We start from the raw sequence: 13,524 nt of genomic DNA, 5'->3' as shown, positions 1-13,524 counted from the left end.
TTTCAGCAAGTGTGGCTACTTAGAAGACACTTAACTGAAAAGTAAAATCTCTTTAAAGAAAATTGGTTCTGCCCTGGCTCAAACCAGGACAAAATTCCAGAAATATGCAACCTTTTGTGTGGCTTTTAATTGAGCAGAGTGAATCCTAGTTATCTCTAGGCATTACAAAGGGGTACCAAAGTTAGGTTACCAACTCTGAAGCTGATGAACAAAAATAAACATCCTGAGAGGTCAGTGCAGTCCACTCAAGCTCTGCAGTGCCCAAGGAGGTACTACCTGTCTCTCCCTCTCTCTCATGATTCAGGGGGCAGGGGGTGTGTAAGGTGATGAGACTGTGGGGCATTGCTTAATGCCTACAGTTATGTGGGACAAATCCAGGCAAAGGAGCTGGGCAGGTGCTGAGGCACATTCTGCTTTCTGCACAGAGAGAGGAGAACCTGTGGTAGGACTTGAAACATGTCATGAACCAAACAGGAGCTGTCTGTAACTACAGATACTATTGTTGAAGACCTGGAACTTGAAGATTTATTTCTTCTTTGATTACATTCCTGATTTGCTACCTTTATCTCATAGTGAATAACAGATTTTGGGGTGCTGTATGCATTAAAAAAATGCATAAGTTTAGGATGTATGGTTTTCTTTGAGGGAAGTCCCCATGTAAAAATGTCGCTCAGCTCAAATTTGAATAGACACAATCTACAGTGGGCTTGAATTCCTGCATTCATGACAGTCCCTCACCTCAGCTGTTGATAAACTGTGCTAAGGCAACGTGGCCGAAGAACAGAGTCCCAGGCACTTCTCTAGGGGCCTAAACCTGGGTCCAAATAACAACAGAAAATCAGCTGGAAAGATCTGGGGTGAGCTTGGCTGATAAAGGCACTGTGCACTTTGGAGTTCAGAGTTTGCTTTGATTTAAGGAGAGAATGCCTGAGATTCTCTGACATACACATGAATAGGCAATGAGATTTGTGTGTCCTCACAGATAACAGGGACTGAGTGACACCTTTGTCCTCCTCTTCACTGAGCAAATACACAACAGTCAATCAAATCAAACAAAGCATCGCCCAAATAATTAATTTCTTACTTGGTGTTCCCTTGTCTGTACATGGTGAAATGGCCTTTGGCTTCAGCAGGCATTTTGCCCTTAGAAAGGAGTTCACAGCTGACCTTCTCAGTAAAACTGTCAAAGAAGAGAGTCACCTACAGATATGCAGAAAAAGCTGAATGTCATGCAGGACTGTCAGTCTGTCTGGCCTACACTACAAGAGTAAGGAGAGCAAGACCCATCCCCCATCTCTCAGAGACAGTTGGAGATGACCCTTTCTCCTCCCCTCTGCTGGGGACCAGAGGAAGGGACTGACCATATGTAAGTACTGATGATGCTCTCTCATGCAAGGCACAACTGTACGTTGCCTTGGTCATCTTCAGTCCAGACTTGGACTCTCTGCTGGCAGATAACACCACCAATGTGAGAAAAGGTGTTTGCATCAGCCAGGAAATTACTCAGTTGACATGTTTTTTAAAAACAAGCATTACTTATTTGCCAGCAAAGCCTGGTCAAGCAACAACTTTCATCAGGTTTCTTTTGATAAAATTTTGAGTTACTGATTTTCTGTTGAGAAAGAATTATTTAATTTTTGGCCAAGTCATAAGCTCATGCCGATGTAAATTGAAAGGGAATAGTTTGAATTAATTTGAGTAAATTAGAAGAGCTGAGGGCAAGATGTATTTCCTTTCCTTCAGTAGATTTGTCATCAGCATACCGAATGCAGTGATGGTTTAGAAAGTTCTTTAAAAAATTATGAATTGATGACAGGGGAAGTGTAATATTCTGATTTTTATAAAGCTTGATTGGTTTTAAAAGCAATTACACTACTTTCAATTATTTTTTTTTTTTTTATGAAGCAAGGTAATTTCAATAATTTTTGTTATTTCAACATTTCTTTTAGGTTCAATACTAAATTAAATTGAAGTATAACAAGAAATTTGATGTGGTTGTTAAATTTTGATTTTTAAAGAAAGATTACACTGCATGTTTGGAAACAGATCAAGACTTTTCTTCTGGAATCAGACCTTGTATGAGAAATATCAACTTGCAGTGATGTGATTTTTTTCCCCAATACATTTCTTATTTATTAGGAAATAATAGTTGTGATATGTGGTGCACACAGCTCTGCTCATTACTGCATGATAGCAAAAATAAGAAACGGTTGTGTTGAAGCAAAGAGTCTCTTTCATTGCTCTGGCATCAGCACTTTCAATGCCAAATGGGTTTTGGTCTGAATGTTTACAGAGATGACTGTACTTTGAAATGTTCTGTGTAAAAAATAAATGGGTGTTCTTATAAATATCTATATGGGCAGGGCACCTTATGAGGACAAAGTGGAATAAATACAGACTGAGGAACTATAAAACAGACCTGTCCAGCTTTTTGACAAGTTGATGCAAGATTATGCTTTAGTTCTGCAGTCAGGGGCCAGGCAGCAAGTGCATTACATCATATTGCACAATGGAGAAAGGCATTCTGGAGGCAGGCGTGTTTTCCAACAGGAAGATTCAGCCCAGAAATCACCAACACAGAAACCTTTATATTGCTTTATAAGGCATAAGCCTTTTTATTTATTTATTTGTTTGTTTGTTTATTTGTTTATATTTAAGTATAACATCAGTGTTTAACTTCAAATATTTTAATTTTTTAAAATCTTCGAGCCCAGATCCTGATGGGCAGGAGTGACATATATTTCTCAGGATAACTCAGTGTGTGATGATCTTTTGAATGGATCTTTCCCTATGGATAGATGCTAAACAGCTCCTGAGGATTTTCTTCAGATGAAATGTCTGTCATGCAACCTTTGTAGAGATTAATTCAGTAGACAGGATGGCTGGTGTCTTGGAGAAAGTACATGGTTTCATAGGTTTTACAAATGGGAAAGAGAGAAATGGGGCTCCAGCTACTGATTTTCCACTAGGCACAGAATAGGCCTGGCTGATAGAGGGTGAAACAATGGGGCTTCTCTGCCAGGATTAGTCCCAACCAAAATGTCTCAAGAGATCTTATGCATTTGTTTTGTTTATGGTTATAGATTTTGGAAGTCTGGAGTTTCTTCTTAATGGGAGTGGAGGTCTTTTATGGGCAAGCTGCAAGAGAACAGTCTTGAAATGTGCAAAACTCATGGGCTTGTCTGATACATTCCTGATTCTTTTGAAGAGAAACTCTGTTGGAAAGAAATGCTGCCAATGTATGTGTGAAGGACTGAGCCCCTTGGGTACTTTGCAGAATTTTGAGAAGGCTGATGGGCAAGTCAGCTAGATGTAGGCAGCTAGGCAAGTAGGTTTGGTCAGCAATTTAGACAAAGCAGGTTGATGCATGTATGTGTCAGAGCTCTGCAGTATGTAAAGAGATGCCAGTGATGGCCACGTCTCAGCTGAGTGATAGATTAGATGGACTTGCATGTGAGCAGCAGCTACACATACTCTGTTTCCCAGATCTGTACCAGGCTTTTCTGGGGCTGAGTCAACCAGTTGTGCACATATGTGTCATATTATGCATGTTATTGTTCTGTCTTTTTATTGACTCCATATTATCTGCTATAAATTCTGATTTTGCAATGATGAATCATCTCAGTGCCTTCTACAATCTCCTTTCTCTATGTTGCAAAACAGATTAAAATTCAGTCACTGCCTACTGACATAATCCAAGTTTGTTTTTATTTTCTGGGATGCCACCCATAAATGCACAGCACTAAGTTTACAGATCCAGCTGTTTTAAATGAACAGGAAAGTTACTACTCGGTCGTTCTTCCTTTGTGTCCTAAATTCTTTAGAAACATTGCAGTATAAAAATATCTCCAACTAGTATGGTCCCCATCAGGGTTTCTTCTTTTAAATTCAAGGGCATGGTAGGGTTTGAGATTAAGTCGACTACCTGTATTCACCCAGCTGAGCCAGCAAAACATTTGGTTTTGCTGCTCTGCAGCTTCAGCAAATACCTCATGTGAGACCACTGGGGACTCCCAGTTGCTAATGGTGAGCCACAAGCACAGTAGGTGTCTTTCCCAACATGCAGTGCTCTGTGCACTAAGCTGCATGGATTTTGAGGACTTCTCCTGCAAAGGAAGGGAGCAGACTTGGAGGAGGAAAGTTTTTAACACCCTCTGCTTGCATTAACACAATCCAGCCTCATTTTGATTTGGAAATCCCAGGTGACCTCCAAAATACAAATACTGCAAATGGAATTGGAGAGATAAGGTAAGATTTATTTGGTTTTTCAGAAGCTGCTCAATTTGCTTGGTGCTGTCCTTTTTTGACACACAGTTTGCAGCCCTCCCTTTGCATCTTTGTGTGCATGTGTGTAGATCTACTGCAGTCTATCCAGCAATATACAAATTTTATCTTTTAAATCTGCCTTCACACTGCTTTTCTGTTAGCAGTAAATTTTTTTATTATTTGCACATCAGAGTATGTTTTTTCTCTACAAAATGAGTAAAAGAGGTGCAAAGTCCCATGCTTCTATCTGGGTTATGCTATTTTAGTTATATGCAATTGGAGTTTTATTTTTATGCAATTTATTTTGGTTCTCTGCTAATAAGCATACATTTCTTTCCTGAGGATGGTTAGTCAGTACAGAACTCTGACCTGTCCACCCATGACAGGTTGTTGTCCTTGATACCCCTCACAAGATTTAATTCCAGGTGGGTCTTAGCTTTCCTCATTGTATCCCTGCATTCTCTGACTACGTTCCTATATTCTTCCCAAGTGGCCAGTCCTGTTTTCCACATTCTGTAAGTTCCCTTCTTCCATTTAATTTTTTCCAGAAGACCCCTAGTCATCCATGCAGGTCTCCTACCTCCTCTGTTTGATTTCTTCCTCATAGGGATGCACAAGTCTTGAGCTTGGAGAAAGTAGTATTTGAAAGTTGCCCAGCTCTCATGGACATCCATACCTTCCAGGGCCCTGGCCCATGGTATTTCACTGACTAGATCTTTGAAGAGGTTAAAATTTGCATTCCTGAAGTCAAGTGCTGTAATCTTACTCATTTTTCTACTTCTTCCACACAAAATAGTAAACTCCACCATTTTCTGGTCACTACAGCCAAGGTTGCCCCCAGCCTTCACATCTGCAACAAGACTTTCTTCATTTGTTAATATCAGGTCCAGCAGCACACACCCCCTTATAGGTTCCTCAACCAGGTGCATCAGACAGTTGTCCTCATTGCTCTGCAGGAACCTCCTGGACCATGCATGTGTTGCCCCTCCAGCCAATATCAGGGTGGTTGAAGTCCTCCATGAGAAGCAGGGCCTGTGATTGTGAGGCTACTTTCAGCTGCCTGTAAAAGGCCTCATCAACCCCCTCATCCTGATCAGGTGGCCTGTAGTAAACACCCACAATAGTGTCCTCCAGGTTAGCGTGCTCCTTAATTCTCACCCATAAGTTCTCGACATCTTCCTTCTCTCCTAGGCAGAGCTCAATACATTCCAGATGCTCTTTCACATGAAGAGCCACTCTGCCACCTCACTTTGATGACCTATCTTTTCTAGACAGTATGTAGCCATCCATGACAGCATTCCAATCATCTGAACTATCCCACCATGTCACAGTGAGTGCAATGAGGTCATGGCTCTGTGACTGCACACAGATCTCTAGTTCACCATGTTTGTTCCTCATACTGTGCACATTGGTATAAAGGCACTTCAACTGGGTTAATGGTCCTGCCACCTGTTTGAAGGGAGAAGCCCTAATTCCCACCAGACAGTTCATAGATGCTTCCATAGCTACCAGCCTATCATCCCTCATCTTCACTGAGACAGCAGACAGTAGGACCTTACTACTACACTGTCCCACTGGTACTGGTGTACTGCTCCTCTCTAGTAAGCCCAGTTTAATTCCTGCCTCACTTTGAGTCTAAAGACCTTTCTGTGAGTGCTGCTAGTTCCTGACCCAAGATCCTTTTCCCCTTTTCAGATAGGTGTACCCCATCTTTTGCTAGCAGCCCTGGTGTCTTGTAAAGCAGCCTGTGTTCACATAACCCAAAGTCTTGCTGATGACAACAGTCACATATACATTCATTGATCTGTAGGCTCCTCCTGTTTATCCCATCATCAATCCTTGCAAGAGGCAAACACTACTTGTACTCCTGACTCCCTAACCATCCAACCCAGGGCCCTGAAGTCTCTCTTCATTGCCCTTGGATTTCTTGTAGCAATCTCATTGCTGCCTACCTGACAAATCACTAATGGATAGTAGTCTGAGGACTGAACTAGGGTAGGGAGGGGTTTTTTTACATCCTTGACCCTGGCCCCAGGGAGGCAGCAAACCTCCCTATGTAGCAGGTCTGGTCTACATATCAGGCCTTCTGCTCTCTTTAGAATTGAGTCTCCTATGACAAGGACCCAACTTTCTTTCTTTACTGCAGATGTTTTGATCAGTGGCATGGTCCGACTAGACCTTGGTGACTCCTCCAAGCTAGAAGGATTTTTGTTCTCACCATTATCCTGTTCCACTTGCAAAGCACTGAAGCTGTTACTCAGTGGCAGCTGGGAAGGTGGTGTAGTTGTTGGGCAGATGCATTTGCAGCACCTCTTGCATCGGGCAGAAACATCTTGCCATATCCTTTATTTGTATATTTATGTGTGTTATTTCCAGTGTGTTATGAGACCTTAGTGGGTTTTCACTGACTACTTTGTCCACACTTAACTCTGGTGTTATCCCATCAGCTTTTCTGGTACTGAACCAATATGCCTGAGCATACCACTAAGCAAATGTTGGTTCCCATGCTTTGTTATACAGATGTGATGCACAGCAGAAAGAAACTGATCCTGAGACCAGACATGTGGTATGGATTCTGGTTACAAAGATCAGGTTTCTGATAAATATTCCCTTTATTTTCCTCTTTTTATTAAAACCAAAACCAAAACCAAACCAAACCAAACCAAAAAACAGATTAAATAATTATTAATTAAATTATTACAAAACATTTCATTCCTATTCATATCCTGAGTGAATCAGTGGCCAAAGACATTTCATAACACTGGTGAAAATTTACACTATCAATCACTTTTTTTATGATAGGAATGTTTTGGGGTTTGCCAGACACTAATGTGTCTAAAGCTCTGCTGGTGCCATGTGCTGCAGAGGCTGCATCAGTGATTGTGCCAGTCAGTTCCTCAAGAGCTGTTGCCTACAAAAGTGAGGTCTTGAGGCTCTATGGGATTTTGGGTTTTTTTACTGTGTTTTAAGGCTAGCCACTTCCTCTGCAACTTGAACTCAGTGTTTGCAGCACGGCCCGATGTCATTTCCAAGGCACTCCAGGTGTCAAAAGCTAGGTTGGTACATGCGGCTTTGCTTTCCCTAGTGTTTGGCTCACAGAGCCAGCATCCGTATGGGATGGAGATCCTTGCTGCTGGTGTTCAAAGCCACATGTGGGTCTCTGCTTGTACACAGCAAGAGGCTGTCAGAGTTTTGAGAACAATAGCACAGAAATGTGCTATTTGGGGCTCTTGGACTCGTTGCTTCAAAATGTCACGGAGATAAGGAATTTAGCACGATTCAAATTTGGGTTCAGCATTACATGAAAATGGGACTGGTGAGAAATAAATAGTCAGGAAAATATTTAAAAGGTTGTAAAGTGCCAAGTTTTGAAGATTTAAACCAGTCTTTATGAGCTGGCAGAACATCTCTGAAGGGAACAATTTATCCTGCCAGAAGTTTCTTGCAAATGCTCCTAAGCCACTACTGTGACAGCCAGCCTATGGGGTCTCTTTAAGCTGACTGCTGGCCTGATTGATTTTTAGGTACTGAACAACAGAAAATAAGATTAAATCAGAGATTAATCCATACTGTATAATATTGACCACAACTAATGTGACAGACATGATATACAGTTGCAGCAGAGAAAGCAAAGCCGTTTTAATGAAAAAAAGAAGATGCCAACCAAAAATTCCTCAGTCTTTGCAACATTTCAGTTAAAATATCTTTAATACTCTGCATGGACCCACTTAGATTCATATATAGTGTGAGTATTTCAAGATACCTAAACTTGTCTTACAATCTTGGATCAAAAGGAAATCACTCATTGAAGGAAAAAAAAGGCAAGCATGATTTAAGCACTTTTGAAAGGCACTGTGCTGATAGCAAGGTGCTTTGGTATCTGGAGAGCAAGCACAAAGTGTATTAATAGATTTCCCTACACTAACACAGCAACACACCTTGCCTTGGTCCCAGGAGACTGTCCCACCCAAGGATGAGAGTTTTTTAGCTGAGGAGACCAGGCAGTACCTGCTGTAGCCCATGATGTGATCGATTATCCTTCCCCTGCACCTGAATTGAGCCTGCACGTGCTCCTGTCCTCCACTGGGGAACTGTCAAGCATCAGCCCCCTTTGCTTGAGATGGACCAGCTTTTCCCTAGTGACCCCAGGAAGTGGTTTGTATTCCATTTCTAATGCCTGTGCTCAGCAGCACTGCTGCCTTGGCTCTCACAGTGTGCCCTGGTAACAGCTCTGTTTGCACACTGCAGCTGCTGGCTTCTCCGTTTGAGAGCCAGCAGCATTCAGCATTCTGTGTCTCATCCTGGTGATCCTCCCTCTGCCAGGCTGTACATCCAGGGGCACAGGTGGATGAGGACCCTGAGCACCAGCTGGGGACCTGTGAGGACATTTCTGCAGAAAGGAGCCATGAAGGGTGCCAGCTCCTCACACTGGAGGACAGCTCAGCATTGATAGCATGTGGCCAGAGCACCGACAGCCCCACCATCCAAGGCCTGGTGAAAACATCTTAACTTTTCCTTATCGGCAAGGTAGGCCTAGAAAAATGGCAAAGGACAGAAGCATGGCAACAGCTCACGTGGAGGAAATATGTCCTGATTATCATTACAGCTCTCAGTAACATTAAGACAGCTTGGCTGAAGTTCAGCTCTTTACACCAGCCTTCATCTATGGGTTTTGCTTGTTCTCATCTTATCTATAAAGGTGTTAAACAGATTTTTCATCTCACTTTGTGGTTTTGACACTTGTATAACAGTTTTGGTTTTCCAGTGTTCAGGTTTTCCCTGGAGCTATGACCTCCAAACACAGCTCAGGAAGCTAATGATGCTTAGTTTGGAGATCTGGGTCTCCCTGCCTCAGCTACTCTGACTGGTGTCTTCCAGCTCTGTTGTAGCTGAGGAAACCATGTATATAGCAACGTACTTATTAACTGTGAAAGAATCTGTCCTCTCCTAGGCTTAGGATGGGACTTTTAACAGCCATTTAACTCTGCTCTTGAGGAATCAGAGAGATCTTACTTTGGTGGGAAAGAACTCTACAATTCTTTTCACAATTCCACTTCAATTTACATATTCACATCCTTTTTTAAGATAATCTAGACTGTCATACATAATTTACTACGGCACAGTAGTTACTACATGATACAAAAATGATTTTTTTTCTGTCTTCTTGCTTCTAGCTATGTCTCTTCCCTCAGTACACTTTTGATTCTTATTATTGCACTGTCTGCTTACCAGCTCAGGAGATGGAGTCCAGAAGCCTGCTGAATTAGGTAAGTGTACAGTTATTTTTAACCAAGATGAACGTTACACATTCGTATGGCATGTTGTGCAACAGATATACACTGGTGTCATATGACTTTCTGCCCAGACACTTGTCCTAAATTTAGCTCTAAATTTAACCTGAGAGATGTAGGACACATAATTAAATGTCAGCCCTGCAAAACAAACCTATTGCATTGTGATTTGAACTTAAATAAGGCATAAACCTCTGATTCTCTCTCATGCATGCTCAAAGCAATCAGTGCGGGATAATGAAGCTTTCTCAGTGGCAGCACAAAGGACAGTTCATTCGATCAGGGCTTCAGATATTGTAGTTATTGTGTATGAATTAGATCACGCGGCAAAACAGCTCTGGGTAAATAGAGATCATAGAATCACAGAATCATTTTGGTTGGAAGGGACCTTGAAGATCATCAATTCAACCATAAAGAGGTGATGGTGCGGTGTCCTTCAGCACTTCTGGTTCTTTCCCTGCTCTTGTCTGCACAGCAACTGATGATGTCCCAGGCCTGGCCATCTCATCATGAGGAGCAGGCCAGCATAGTATGGCCGGCGTCATGTGGATGGCAGCTTGTCTCCCTGCTTTGAGTTTCTGAGCCCCATGACAGCAAAGCCACTTCCAGTTGGGGTGGCCAGAAGCCACTTTCAGCATTCATCCTAAGTCAGGCTGAAGCCCACCTCTCAGAAACCGAAACCACCCACTTCCCCCTGGTACTGCACACAGGAGGATCCTTCTCTGCTTTGCCACCCCAGTAGCACCTGCTAGCCTGTTTAACACCAAGCACACAAAAAGTCATAATTCTTCGATCTTTGTTGTGCTCCAAGTAATTTCTGCAAGCTGCTGAATTTAGGTAGAGTGATCTTTTGTTTTCTGAGTTCTGTTTATCTGTGGCAATAGTCAAGAAAAGACAGACCTGTATCTAGAAAGTCTGTTGTTCTCATGTCAAAGAGGGAAGGGAAGGAGAGCAATGCAACAGGGCTTATTGCATACAGCAGGCACAGCAGTTAGAAACAAATCAATCTTAAAAGAATTAAAGAGTACCAGAGAAATGCATCAAAAGAGACTTTGCTCATAAACTAGTCTAAGGGGCTGAACAGAAAGGTGAACTCCCACTGTATATTTCCAAAGACTACTATAAAGAAACTGTGGAAAGGATGTTTCCCATCAAAATCAATTTTACTTTTCCATCATTGCTGTTTAGGAGTAGCTTTTTCTCAGGACCTTTGCTATTCGCAGCAGCTTGTGTCTCTTCTTGCCTTTCTCATCCCCCTGCTCCCTTGCAAGAGCCTCGGAGCAATGGGGTTGCAGCAACATCTCTGAATTTCATGGATTTTGTAAAGGTCAAGCAAAAGACAAGTCTTTCATTAGAATTCTTGCTAATATACATTATAACATAAGATAAATTATATTTGCACAGCAAAGAGTAACTAAAAGATAATGTTTATGCTTTCCCTCTTCCTCCAAGGAACATGTATTTGTTTATACAGTCTTTGGGTTGTGTTCACTTTGTATTAGCATTTCGTGTTCCCACTGACTGATTCCTCTTTCAGTTTGAGTCAGTGGATGTGACCTTATGATGACATTTGCAGAGAGGCAGTGACTGCAGTAGCTGCACACTCTTCCAAAGCTCACTGGCAGGGTAGGTCTGGGTTGAGTCATCAGATACCTGAAATGGGGATGGAGACCCTGGATACTGGGTGTTCTTCTTTATGCTTGTGATGAATGCCCAGAGGAGCAAGGATTCAATTTTGTCTGTATCTGAAATGTAACAATTTTCTGTGAGGAGCTGCTGTGCAAGAGGTGGAAGTTGTACATTGAGCTGAAGTCCATCCTGACTTGGGGGTGTGAGTGAGGAGCCATTAGTGTGGGATAAATTCCTCCAGAAAGGGGAACTGCGTTCAGAGTAGAGTGATCTCAAAACATCTGCTTCGTTGCAGCAAGAAGTAAAGTATATTGTATTCCCTGCCCCTGGGCATGTGTGACATCCTGCACCTTTTCCCATACAAGTGCCTGTGGCTCCTTGCCTCTTTCAGAGTGCTGGAGCCAAAGCAATCATTAGTTCTTGCAAATGAAATTGAAACCTTCTCCCTGTGGGAGTTTCCATCTCCTTGTTATTTGAAAGTGGCTCGTATAGCAAGAGGTACAAGAGGGTTGCTTTTGATTCTGGTGTTTGTATTTAATCTTTGGGAGTGTCCATTGGAAGCACAGCATGGCAACACCAAATGCAAAGCTCTGCACACTGGAATAAAATTGCAAAAGGTACAGAGGCGTGTGCCCTAGGTCTATACTCTCAGTGAAATATATCACAGGAAACATCCTGTTGTCTTTCTAAAGTAAAAATGTTCAGACAAGATACAAGACACAAGCTAAGAGTTCCAGGTAATTGTTGCACAAAACAATATGCTGCTCTGTGAGGAAGTATTAAGAGGATTTTCTGTCAAGGGACTGTTACTGTTACAACCAATCAGCAATTTTTTTTCCTTTCAGAACAGCCACCCATGAGTCAAGTGTTTGGCACAGTAATGTTACTCATAATTATTTTTTAAAGATTATAGACAAGTATACAGTTTGTGCTAACATCCATTCTCACCTACATTTCATCATGTGATGGCACATGTGTGGCAGCTCTGCACACAGAATGAGTCTGTAACAACCTCATTGGTCTCCCAGGATGCACAAATGAACTTTGTTTTTTCACTAGCCTCCATTGCTCGATTCAGTGCACGAAACAGCACTTACTAGAGCTGAAGGGCTATTTAAATCAACTAAATGAAGTAGAGATTCTGAACAAACCCCAAAAGTTAAGGAAGCATTAAGTGTGCTTTCCTAACCTGACTCCTGCTCGCTATTTTGAGGCAACATGAAGAATAAAGCAAATCTCAGTGTTTATTTCACCATTTGTTGCTTTCACATGGTCAACCTTCTTTGTGTTCTCTCAGATTCAAGTATCTTGTATTGCAGCCTCTTTGTGAGACCCTAACTGACTCCCCCATGAGCGTGAGTTGGCTATTCCCGTAATTTTCTGTTTAAAGAGAAAGCAAACAGACGTAACATGCAGTGTCTGAGTTTTAAATTTGCCCTGGAAAATGGCATAGATTTATGTATTTATTTTTGCAGGTGGCATTTTGTAAGCTCTTAGAATGTCTTGGGGTTAAGCTCAAAATGTAGATCCATAACTGTGCGTGCCTTAGGGGGAATATTAAGAAATCTGATGCAATGCTAATAAATCATAACAATTGTTATTATTATGCCTTGGTCATGTTGTAATACAGCCACAACATTGTTTTACTGGGAAAAAAATAACTTCCAAATGTATGATTTCATTCCTGTACAGTAATATTTCTGTAATTAATATTTCTAACTTCTATGAGGTCTTCCTCTGAGGATACCAAAGTATTTCACAGATACTAATTAAATAAAGTCTTATTCAGCAATCTCTATCCATATAAGTAGTATTGTTGGCTTCCCATCTGCAAGGAACTTGGACTCTCCTCTGAAGTTAATACATTTGATTATTTCCACTTCACTAATGTAGAAAATGAGACACAGAGGAGTTAAATTATTTACTCAAGACAAAAGAAAGTTAATGGTATCTGAAAACAGATTTTCTGAAGCAGAGTCCTACACTTTTATTGGAAAATGGTGCAGCAGTGTTCATAAGAGCCCCAAATACCTCAAAGGGGTACATGAAGCTTTTCAAGGAAACCCAGGAATGTGGAAGGGAATGGAATTGCAGTGTGCTTGGTGTGAATGGCATGGAGAACCACCTGCAACAGTCATAGGTGATGGGATCTTGATCCCCAGTATCTTGTTTATAATCAAACAGCCTGTTCTGGAAATGTAGGCACCCTTGCCTCTGCCAAAACTGAAAAAATATTGGCATATATCCTTGAGGTCAGTGGGATAGCAAGCCAGCAAAGAGTGCAAAAAGTGTGGATATGATGAGAGATTGCCAAAAGGGAAGGAGTAATGTTAAATGT

The 13,524-nt window shown here is 41.7% G+C and overlaps 1 protein-coding gene across 2 annotated transcripts in view; it reads left to right on the top strand.

The window, feature by feature from the left end:
• The window catches only part of ASB2 (ankyrin repeat and SOCS box containing 2), a 51,124-nt gene that overhangs the window by 3,941 nt on the left and 33,659 nt on the right, over positions 1 to 13,524 (top strand). Inside the window, exons 2-3 of one of the 2 annotated variants that reach the window (XM_051621957.1) lie at positions 8,590 to 8,793; positions 9,441 to 9,533. The gene's annotated coding sequence lies outside the window, so the exon portion shown is untranslated. The remainder of the gene's footprint in view (positions 1 to 8,589; positions 8,794 to 9,440; positions 9,534 to 13,524) is intronic. The other variant, XM_051621956.1, reaches the window with a different exon arrangement.

Source organism: Apus apus, chromosome 5 (genome assembly GCF_020740795.1).
Source record: "Apus apus isolate bApuApu2 chromosome 5, bApuApu2.pri.cur, whole genome shotgun sequence".
NCBI classification, from domain to species: Eukaryota; Metazoa; Chordata; class Aves; order Apodiformes; family Apodidae; genus Apus; species Apus apus.
The sequence above is the reverse complement of the archived record's forward strand: the minus strand, read 5'-3'. Positions and strand labels throughout refer to the sequence as shown.